The following is an 11,877-nucleotide window of genomic DNA, read 5'->3' as shown; positions in this document are numbered from 1 at the left end:
AGTTAGGAGTTTTCCATTCATAGCCCACCTAGGCTGGAACATTTAGAAAAATCTCTCTTCTTAAAATCATCTGTGTGTCATATTCCTCCACCTCATATATTAAATACTCATCATGTCCTTCAAAAGCCACACACCCTTCTTTCGCGTCTTCGCATCTGTTGCCGCCGCCTCTTCCTGCCTCCTCCCGGCTTCTGCCTCTGCTGCTCAAGCCGCATCCCAGCCCCGGGACCAAGTGTCTCCCTATTTATTTCCTTTTTTTGCCACTACAGCCTCCTGACACGGTGATCCGGGAGGGCCCCGCAGGAATTTTATCCCCACAGGGGCCTCACACTAGTATCGCATGTCCACTATCCAGAACCTCCAATCTTTCGACCCCTTTGCTGATGCAACTAAGGGTGACGACTTACTCCTGGCAGGGACTGAGGATTACATTCATATAAGAATTCAGCAACGGAACGGCAGGAAGACACTGACTACTGTGCAGGGCATTGCGGATGATTATGACAAAAGAAATTTGTGAAAGCTTTCAAAAAGAAATTTGCCTGTAATGGTACTGTGATTAAACATCCGTAATACGGAGAGGTTATTCAGCTTCAAGGTGACCAAAGAAAAAACATTTGCCAATTTCTCTTGGAGGTTGGCATTATCAAGGAGGAACAGCTTAGGGTTCATGGATTCTAAAATGAACCAAAATACGTGGAGGATGACTTGAATATTTTTGTTCTCTGACCCAGTTTGGCTGCCTTATGAAATGATTCTCTGCAGTAAATGGACTTTTCATTTATTTAATAGTTCAAACTTCCATTCACATCTGCATGATTACAGAAAACATGGGGTATGTAGGCTAGTAACACATAAGCCTTTGACTGTGTCGATCACAATAAACTGTGGAACATTCTGAAAGAGATGGGAATCCCAGACCACCTGACTTGCCTCTTGAGAAACCTGTATGCAGGTCAGGAAGCAACAGTTAGAACTGGACATGGAACAACAGACTGGTTCCAAATAGGAAAAGGTGTACGTCAAGGTTGTATATTGTCACCTTGCTTATTTAACTTCTATGCAGAGTATATCATGAGGAACGCTGGGCTGGAAGAAGCACAAGCTGGAATCAAGACTGCTGGGAGAAATATCAATAACCTCAGATATGCAGATGACACTACCCTTATGGCAGAAAGTGAAGAGGAACTCAAAAGCCTCTTGATGAAAGTGAAAGAGGAGAGTGAAAAGGTTGGCTTGAAGCTCAACATTCAGAAAACGAAGATCATGGCATCTGGTCCCATCACTTCATGGGAAAGAGATGGAAAAACAGTGGAAACAGTGTCAGACTTTATTTTTTTGGGCTCCAAAATCACTGCAGATGCTGATTGCAGCCATGAAATTAAAAGACGCTTGCTCCTTGGAAGGAAAGTTATGACCAATCTTGATAGTATCTTAAAAAGCAGAGACATTACTTTGCCAACCAAGGTCCGTCTAGTCAAGGCAATGGTTTTTCCCGTGGTCATGTATGGATGTGAGAGTTGGACTGTGAGGAAAGCTGATCGCCGAAGAATCGATGCTTTTGACCTGTGGTGTTGGAGAAGACTCTTGAGAGTCCCTTATACTGCAAGGAGATCCAACCAGTCCATTCTAAAGGAGATCAATCCTGGGTGTTCATTGGAAGGACTGATGCTGAAGCTGAAACTGCAATACTTTGGCCACCTCATGCGACGAGTTGACTCACTGGAAAAGACTCTGATGCTGGGAAAGGTTGGGGGCGGGAGGAGAAGGGGACGACGGAGGATGAGATGGCTGGATGGCATCACCGACTGTGTGGACATGAGTTTGAGTGTACTCCGGGAGTTGGTGATGGACAGGGAGGCCTGGCATGCTGTGATTCATGGGGTCGCGGAGAGTCAGGCACGACTGAGCAACTGAACTGAACTGAACTGATCACATAAGAAAATTGCGGTAAGATGGTAACAAAGCCCCGTATTCATCCTAACATGTTTCCAATGGAAAATGTTTTGTTTTGAGTGTTTATTTGTTTATTGTTCAGTTTATTACTTTTCACTCGATTAAATGTTTTTCTGTTGTATTAAACCATGTATGTTGCAGCTAATAATAATAAAAAAAAAAAGCCACACACCCAAAACCAACCAATTCCAGAGTTCAGTCTCTGCTGGATGCTAGAGATTCAAAAACAAACAAAATGTGGCTTCTTCTCTCACGTTGGTTGTTACTGGTTGCCACTGGGCCCCTCAATGTTCATGACACTTTGGACTGAATAAAGATCCTTTATGAAACTGCAAAGACAATGGAAGGAAGACATAGGAAAGAACCCTTAGCTCCTGAGATATTTATTGGGAGTTGGAGAGATTTGTTCTGAAGGGATGTAAAGCCTTGTCCCAGCAGGAAATAATTGTTAAAAGATTTTTATTGGAGTATATATGACTTACAGTGTTGTGCTAGTTTCAGGTGTATAGCAAAGGGAATCAGTTTAATATACATATATATATATGTGTGTGTGTGTGTATATATATATATATATATATATATATATATATATATATAACTGATATATCTATATGTGTGATTCACACATATATATCCCTTCTTTTCAACTTCTTTCCCCATATAGGTTATTGAGTAAATTCCCTGTAATATATTGTTGCTCCTTATTAGTTTTCTCTTTGTATCCCTTCTGGAGAAGAAAATGGCAACCCACTCCAATATTCTTGCCTGGAAAACCCCATGGACAGAGGAGTCTGGCAGGTTCCAGTTCATAGGGTCACAAAGAGTCGGACACGACTGAAGTGACTTAGCAGCAGCAGTGTATATATATCAAGTCCAGTCTCCTAATTTATCCCTCCCCCCATGTTTCCCGTTTGGTAACTATAAGTTTGATTTTGAGATCTATGAGTTGGTTCCTATTTTGTAAATAAGCTTATTTTTATTAGATTCCACCTTTAAGTGTTATCATGTGGTATTTTTCTCTCTCTCTCTGAGTTACTTCGTTTGGTATGGAAATCTCTAGATCTGTCCATGTTGCTGCAAAAGGCATTTTTTCATTCTTTCTGTGGCTGAGTAATACTCCATCGTGTGTGTGTGTGTGTGTGTGTGTGTGTGTGTGTGTACTGCATCTTCTTTATCCATTCCTCTGTTGATGGACACTTAGGCTGCTTCCATGTATTGGCTATTGTAAATATTGCTGCAATGAACATTGGGGTGCATGTATCTTTTTAAATTATATTTTTCTCTGGATAATTGACCAGGAGTGGGATTGCTGAATCATACGGAAACTCTATATTTAGTTTTTCAAGAAACTTTCATACTGTTCTCCACAGTGGGTGTACCTAGATACATTCCATAAGCAGTGTAGGAGGGTTCCCTTTTCTCCACACCCTCCCCAGCATTTATTGTTTGTAGATTTTTTATGGTGGCCATTCTGACTGGTGTGGAATGATACCCCATTGTAGTATTTCTGCACTTCTCTAATAATTAGGGATGTTGAGCATCCTTTCATGTGCCTTTTGGTCTATGATGCATACGTCCTGAGTTGCTTTACAGATGCTAAAACCGCTACCAAACAGAAGAAGTTAACTACCTGGTGATAATGAACACATCGCCCCAGAGCTACTGGGGCCTAAAAATTTATGTCAACTGTCTGCTCCTTTACCATCATCCGAGAATTGTGCACCAGCTGATCATGTACCCTGTGTCAACTATAGACAGACACTTGCCATGGGCACTTTCCATCTACCTTTACCAGGATTAAATTATGTGCTGCTGTAGTTGTTGACCTTCAACACCCCCTAAAAGGAGCGCAGGGTGGAGAGCAGAAATAAGGCACTCTGTGCTCTGGGGAAGCAGGGAACTGGCCATATTCTCAGGAGGTGATTTTATAAACTCACTTCCTGTATCTCGTCATATAGAAAAGCACTCAAATCCTTCATGGTGACGATGGTTTCTCATGGCTAGCAGAAGCTTCATGAGACTGGCAGAAACTTTCTATGGAAAAAAAAAAGTGCTTGATTGCACATATTCCTCCTTTATCAAAATCAAATCTATACTGTCCTTCCCCGGTGACTCTTTGGAGCAATTTCACTGTCTCCCAGGCCACAGTCTTCATTTTGTCCAAATATAACTTAACTAGCAACTCTCACACTGTGCATTTTTTTAGTTGACACCTGTGACCCCCTCACCCCCCACTTGTCCTTTGCAATTGCTTTGCTGAAACCCTTCAGAGATTTGGGATTTTAAAGCACAAAGCATCTGTCCTCTACATGTTGCTGCTTTTACAATGAACATTTCACTTACCTTCACCACAGCCTGGTGTCAGAAGACTGGCTTTATTGCACTTGGGCGTGTGGACACAAGTTGGGTCTGGTAACACTGGGCCTCCCAGGCTCCCACTTCCATGTTCCCGAGTGACTGTCAGTCCCTCCTCCAGAATCTATGACAAGTCTCCATACTAATTCCCCGTGACACCCACAGCCCTGGCCCAAGCCCAATACCCACATCAGGCCCTGACAATGCAACATGTCCCCATGGTGCATCTCACATGCCACCCCAACACGGTATTTTGGAAACACAAACAAGACCCATGATGCTCTCCTCCCTGTGATTTCCCCCTCCCCTGATGAAGCCAAGCCTTGATCCATTCCAAGTGATTCCAGCGGCCTCATTATTCTGAGAACCCACCCACAAGGCTGTTTGTGCCAGTCTATATGTGACCTTAGTAATCTCCTAAAATGAGGGCTACATTATACACAGAAAATGGATTGAATGGTGGCCCTAAACGATGTGTCCCCCCAGAACATGTGACCAGGACTACATCTGGGAAAGTGTCTCCATAGATGTGTTTATGGATCTCGAGGTGAGAAGATCTTGGGTGAGAGTGGCCCTCAATCCAGCTAACAGCATCCTCACAAGAGACAAAAGAGGGGAGACACAACACGGAAGAGAAGCCACATGAAGATGAAGGCAGAGACAGGGATGCAGCTGTAAGCCTGGGGACGCCTGGAACCCCAGAAGCTGGCAAAGAGAGAACTCTATGCTGGAATCTCTGGAGGTACTCCAGCCCTGCAATACGTTGATCTCAGATGTTTGGTCTCTACCTATCAGTTGATGGGCACTTGAAATATTTTTACTTGTCAATTCAGTTCAGTCGCTCAGTCGTTTCTGAGTCTTTGCGACCCCATGAACCACAGCACGCCAGGACTCCCAGTCCATCACCAACTCCTGGAGTTTACCCAAACTCATGTCAGTGATGCAATCCAACCATCTCATCCTCTGTCATCACCTTCTCTTCCTGCCCTCAATTTTTCCCAGCATCAGGGTCTTTTCCAATGAGTCAGCTCTTTACATTAGGTGGCCAAAGTATTGGAGTTTCAGCTTCAATATCAGTCCTTCCAATGCACACCCAGGACTGAACTCCTTCAGGATGGACTGGTTGGATATCCTTGAAGTCCAAGGGACTCTTTAGAGTCTTCTCCAACATCACAGTTCAAAAGCATCAATTCTTCTACACTCAGCTTTCTTTATAGTCCAACTCTAACATCCATACATGACTACTGGAAAAACAATAGCCTTGACGAGACAGACGTTTGTTGACAAAGTAACATCTCTGCTTTTTAATATGCTGTCTAGGTTGGTCATAACCTTCCTTCCAAGGGGTAAGCGTCTTTTAATTCTATGGCTGCAATCCCCATCTTCAGTGATTTTGGAGCCCCCAAAAATAAAGTCAGCCCCTGTTTCCACTGTTTTCCCATCTATTTGCCATGAACTGGTGGGATCGGATGCCATAATCTTAGTTTTCTGAATGTTGAGTTTTAAGCCAACTTTTTCACTCTCCTCTTTCACTTTCATCAAGAGGCTTTTTAGTTCCTCTTCACTTTCTGCCATAAAGGTGGTGTCATCTGCATATCTGAGGTTATTGATATTTCTCCCAGCTATCTTGATTCCATCCTGTGCTTCTTCCAGCCCAGAATGCCTCGTGATGCACTCTGCATATAAGTTCAATAAGCAGTGTGACAATATACAGCCTTGACGTACTCCTTTTCCTATTTGGAACCAGTCTGTTCTTTAATGTCCAGTTCTAACTGTTGCTTCCTGACCTGCATACAGGTTTCTCAAGAGGCAGGTCAGTTGGTCTGGTATTCCCATCTCTTTCAGAATGTTCCACAGTTTGTTGTGATCCACACAGTAAAGGCTTTTGCATAGTCAATAAAGCAGAAATAGATATTTTTCTGGAATTTTCTTGCTTTTTTGATGATCCAGCTGATGTTGGCAATTCGATCTCTGGTTCCTCTGCCTTTTCTAAAACCTACTTGAACATCTGGAAGTTCACGGTTCACGTATTGCTGAAGCCTGGCTTGGAGGATTTTGAGCATGACTTTACTAGAGTGTGAGATGAGTGCAATTGTGTGGTAGTTTGAGCATTCTTTGGCATTGCCTTTCTTTGGGATTGGAATGAAAACTGACATTTTCCAGTCCCGTGGCCACTGCTGAGTTTTCCAAATCTGCTGGCATATTGAGTGCAGCACTTTCACAGCATCATCTTTCAGGATTTGAAATAGCTCAACTGGAATTCCATCACCTCCACTAGCTTTGTTTGTAGTGATGTTTTGGAGGGCCCACTTGACTTCATATTCCAGGATGTCTGGCTCTAGAGGAGTGACCACACCATCGTGATTATCTGGGTCATAAAGATCTTTTTTGTACAGTTCTTCTGTGTATCCTTGCCACCTCTTCTTAATATCTTCTGCTTCTGTTAGGTCCATACCATTTCTGTCCTTTATCGAGCCCATCTTTGCATGAAATGTTCCCTTGGTATCTCTAATTTTCTTGAAAAGATCTCTAGTCTTTCCCCTTCTGTTGTTTCCTCTATTTCTTTGCATTGATTGCTGAGGAAGGCTTTCTTATTCTACGACTTAGCTACATGAATAATGCTTCAGTGAAGCGTAGTGTCCAAATCTCTGTTTAGGCCCTTATTTTCAGTTCTTTGCAGTTTATACCTAGGAGTGGAATTAGTCAATTGTATGATAATTCACTGGTTAGCTTTTTGAAGAAGCACCAAACTATTTTTCACAGAGGCTACACCATATTATATCCCATCAGCAATGTGTAAGTGTTCCAATTTCTCCACATTCTAACCATGATTATCTTTTTAATATATCTGTTGGTTATTTGTGTATCTATTTTCTTTGGGGCTCCCCAGGTGGCACAGAGGTAGAGAATCTGCTTGCCAGTGCAGGAGATGCAAGTGACTTGGTTTTGATCCTTGCTTTGGAAAGATGCGCTGGAGAAGGAAATGATCAGTATTCTTGCCTGAAAAATTTCATGAACAGAAGAGCTTGGTGGCTAGGGTTCACAAGGAATCAGACAGCTGAGTGACTGAGGTTACACGCATATCCTCTATAGAGAACTGTCATTCAAGTCCTTTGCCCTTATCTTGGCTGTGCCCCAAGATTTGCAGAATCTTATTTCCCTGACCAAGAGTTGAACTTGGGCCTAGGCCCTTCGAAGTGAATGTTCACGGTTCTTGGTAGTGAAAGTCTACTGGACTACCAGGGAGTTCCCACCTTTGTTCATTTTTAGTGAAGTTGTTTGTCCCTTTGTTGTTGAATTCTGTTGTTGATGAGTAGATGTCTTAGATAGTAAATCCTTATCAAGTTATAGAACTTGCAAATATTTTCTCTCACTCTGTAGATTATCTCTTTACTTTCTTGATAATGCCTTTTAATGTACAAAGACTTTAATTAAGATGAAATTCAACTTATTTATTTTTATTTTTTTACTTGTGTTTTTGGTGTTATATCTAAGCTTCCATCAACAAGTAAGTTCGTGTGCATTTACTTTGTTTCCTTCAAGAGTTTTATCGTTTTAGCTGCAATGTTTAGGTGGTTGAAATTTTTTAATCATAGATGTATATGATGTGAAGTAGGGGTTCAATTTCATTCTTGTACATGTGGAAATCCAGTCATCAAGTGCCATTTGTTGAAGAGACTGCTCTTTCCCAGTTGATTTGATTCGGCATCCTTGTCAAAAAGCAATGGGCTGTAGATATATGGATTTATTTCTAGAGGCTCAGCTCTACTCCATTGGTCTATATGTCTGTCCATACACTAGTACCCTTCTGTTTTAAACACTTTAGCTTTGTTACATGTTTTGAAATCTGGAGCTTCTGAGAGGGTGCGTGAACGGCTCCCTGCAGACTGGTCATGGCGCTCCACGTCCCCAAGACCCCGGGCTTTGCCCAGATGCTCAAGGAGGGAGCAAAGCATTTTTCAGGATTAGAAGAGGCTGTGTACAGGAGAATACAGGCTTGCAAGGGCTGGCCCAAACAATTCGTACAGCATATGGACCAAATGGAATGAACAAAATGGTTATCAACCACCTGTAGAAGTTGTTTGTGACAAATGATGCAGTGACTATTTTAAGAGAGCTAGAAGTACAGCATCCTGTTGCAAAAATGATTGTGATGGCCTCTCACATGCAAGAGCAAGAGGTTGGAAATGGCACAAACTGTGTTCTGGTTTTTGCTGGAGCTCTTCTGGAATTACCTGAAGAGCTTCTCAGACTTGGCCTGTCCATTTCAGAGGTCATAGAACGTTATGAAATAGCTTGCAAAAAAGCTCATGAGATTCTTCCTGACTTGGTATGTTGTTCTGCAAAAAATTCTATGAGATGTTGATGAAGTGTCGTCTCTACTTCATACCTCTGTAATGAGTAAACAGTATGGTAATGAAGTGTTTCTGACCAAGCTTATAGCTCAGGCATGTGTACCCATTTTTCCTGACTCTGGCCATTTCAATGTTGATAACATTAGAGTTTGTAAGATTCTGGGCTCTGGTGTGCATTCCTCTTCAGTACTGCATGGCATGGTTTTTAAGACGGAAACTGAAAGCGATGTAACATCTGTCAAAGATGCAAAAATATCAGTGTACTCTTGTCCTTTTGATGGCATGATAACAGAAACTAAGGGAACAGTGTTGATAAAGAGTGCTGAAGAATTGATGAATTTTAGTAAGTGAGAAGAAAATCTCATGGATGCGCAAGTAAAAGCTATTGCTGATACTGGTGCAAATGTCGTAGTAACAGGTGGCAGAGTAACAGATATGCCTAGTCACTACGCAAACAAATACAATATCATGTTGGTGAGGCTGAATTCAAAATGGAATCTCAGAAGATTATGCAAAACAGTTGGTGCTACAGCTCTTCCTAGATTGAATTCTCCTGTCCTTGAAGAAATGGGGCATTGTGACAGTGTTTACCTGTCAGAGGTTGGAGATACACAAGTGGTTGTGTTTAAGTATGAAAAGGAAGACGGTGCCATTTCTACCATAGTGCTTCGAGGATCTACAGACAACCTGATGGATGATATAGAGAGGGCAGTAGATGATGGTGTTAATACTTTCAAAGTTCTCACGAGGGAAAAACGTCTTGTACCTGGAGGTGGAGCAACAGAAATTCAATTAGCCAAACAGATCACATCATATGGAGAGACATGTCCTGGACTTGAACAGTATGCCATTAAGAAGTTTGCAGAGGAATTTGAAGCTATTCCCCGGGCACTGGCAGAAAACTCTGGAGTTAAGGCCAATGAAGTAATCTCTAAACTCTATGCAGTATATCAAGAAGGAAATAAAAACGTTGGATTAGAGATTGAGGCTGAAGTTCCTGCTGTAAAGGACATGATGGAAGCTGGTGTTCTAGATACTTACCTGGGAAAATACTGGGCTATAAAATGGCTACTAATGCTGCCGTCACTGTTCTCAGAGTGGATCAGATCATCCTGGCAAAACCAGCGGGTGGGCCCAAGCCTCCAACTGGGAAGAAAGACTGGGATGATGACCAAAATGACTGAATGGCTTCATTTTTACTGTAGGTGAAGGTTGTATTTGTAGTAGTACTATGGAAATTGCCTGATATTTTCATATTCTCCTTAAATTAAGAAGTGTTTTGTGTTTGTATCTTGTATCCTTGAATGGATGATACAATAAGCATGTTACTATTGAAGCCTCTTTGTCTGAGGACCACTGTTCTTGGATCTGGATGACCTGTTTTGTCTCAGCCTTGTTAATGTAAAATTGTGGCACTTAAGGGAAGTCACCCAAGTTATCAGGGAGTCTGTTTGCAGTATAAATCTGGCCTGCTGTTTAAAAAAAAAAAAAGAAAAGAAAGAAATCTGGAAATCTCAGTTGTCCATTTCTCTTTTCTTTTCAAGCTTACTATGGAATATCCAGGGCTCCTTTAATTCTATATGAATTTGAATGTTGACATATACATTTCTGGAAAAAAGCTGTTGAAATTTTGATAGAGATTGTGATTAATGTGTAGATCACCTTAGGCGAGATTGTCATTTTTTACAATATTAAGTGTTCCTCCCCATGAACTGTGAAAGTCTTTCCATTAATTTAGGTCTTCTTTAGTTTCTTTCACCAATGTTTTGTAGTTTTCCATGTACCAGTCTTTCATTTCTTTGGTTAAATGTATTCCTAAGTATTTCATTATTTTAAACACTAAATGAAATCACTTTCTTCATTTCTTTTTGTGATTGTTCATTGTACATGGATAGAAACAACTGAATCCTGTGTTGATCTTGTATCTTGAAGCATTACTGAATTTGTTTACTAATGTTAGTAGCTTTCTCTGGATTCATTGGAGTTTTCATACAGATCATATAATCTGTAAAAGGATATAAATTTCTTCCTTCCTAGTTTGAATTTCTTTAAAGTCAACATCCTATCTAATTATGCTGATTAGCACTTCTAGTACATCTTTGAATGCCACTGATGAAAGTGGGCATCCTTATCTTGTTCCTGATCTTAGAGGGAAAGATTTCTTTTTCTCACCGTTGAGTACAGTGTCAGCTGTGCAGTTTTCATAATTGCCCTTATAATTTTGAGGAATTTCTTTCCATTCCTTGTTTTTGAACTTTTTGTCAAGTGCATTTTCTGTACCTTTTGAGAGATTCATATGGTTTTTTATCCTTTGTTCTGAAAGTGTGCTGTACTACATTGATTGACACTCTCATGTTGAACCACTCTTCCATTCCTGGGTAAACCCCACATGGTCATAATGTATACTCCTTTTAACATGCTTATTGAATTGTGTTTGCTCGAATTTTGTTGAGGATATTTGTATCTATAAGTATTATCTGTAGCTTCCTTGTGCTATCTTAGTCTGCATTGATATCAGTGTAACATGGCATCATCAGAAGAGTTAGGAAGTGTTCCCTTCCTTTCAGTTCTTTTGAAATAGTCTATGTTGTCTATTGGAGAAGGCAATGGCAACCCACTCCAGTACTCTTGCCTGGAGAATTGCATGGACAGAGGAGCCTGGTGGGCTGCAGTCCATGGGGTCGCTACTAGTTGGACACGACTGAGTGACTTCACTTTCACTTTTCACTTTCACACATTGGAGAAGGAAATGGCAACCCACTCCAGTGCTTTTGCCTGGAGAATCCCAGGGACGGCGGAGCCTGGTCGTCTCCTGTCTATGGGATCACACAGAGTCGGACACGACTGAAGCGTCTTAGCAGCAGCAGCAGCATGTTTTCTATTAACTGTATAGGCACTCCTAGCCTCTTTTGGTTAGTATTCATAGGGAGTATATATTTCATTCCTCTTATCTTTCAATCTATTTAAGTCTTTGTATCTAAACGGTATCTCTTGTAAATAGCATATATTTGAATCATGCTGTTTTATCCATTCTGACCATATCTGCTTTTTGACTGGAAAGTTTAATCTGTTTAGATTTAAAATAACTCCTGACAAGGAAGGACTTACTTCTATTGTTTGGGTGTTTATATTATGTATATATTATAGCGTATTATAATATTTCATCCATTGGTGCCTCTTTTGGGGGCAAACCCAGGCCCCAGCAGTGAAA

General features: G+C 41.2%; 2 pseudogenes; both read left to right on the top strand.

Moving 5' to 3' along the window:
• Positions 1–258: 258 nt before the first annotated feature.
• Positions 259–681, top strand: LOC148778678 (eukaryotic translation initiation factor 1b pseudogene; annotated as a pseudogene).
• A 7,523-nt stretch (positions 682–8,204) lies between these two features.
• On the top strand, positions 8,205–9,881 carry LOC148778677 (T-complex protein 1 subunit theta pseudogene; annotated as a pseudogene).
• Positions 9,882–11,877: the final 1,996 nt, after the last annotated feature.

The sequence above is a fragment of the Moschus berezovskii genome, chromosome 1 (assembly GCF_049115385.1).
Source record: "Moschus berezovskii isolate FMDL1 chromosome 1, NW_MosBer_1.0, whole genome shotgun sequence".
Taxonomy (NCBI): Eukaryota; Metazoa; Chordata; class Mammalia; order Artiodactyla; family Moschidae; genus Moschus; species Moschus berezovskii.
Note: the sequence above shows the minus strand (reverse complement) of the source record. Positions and strands in the feature narration are given on the sequence as shown.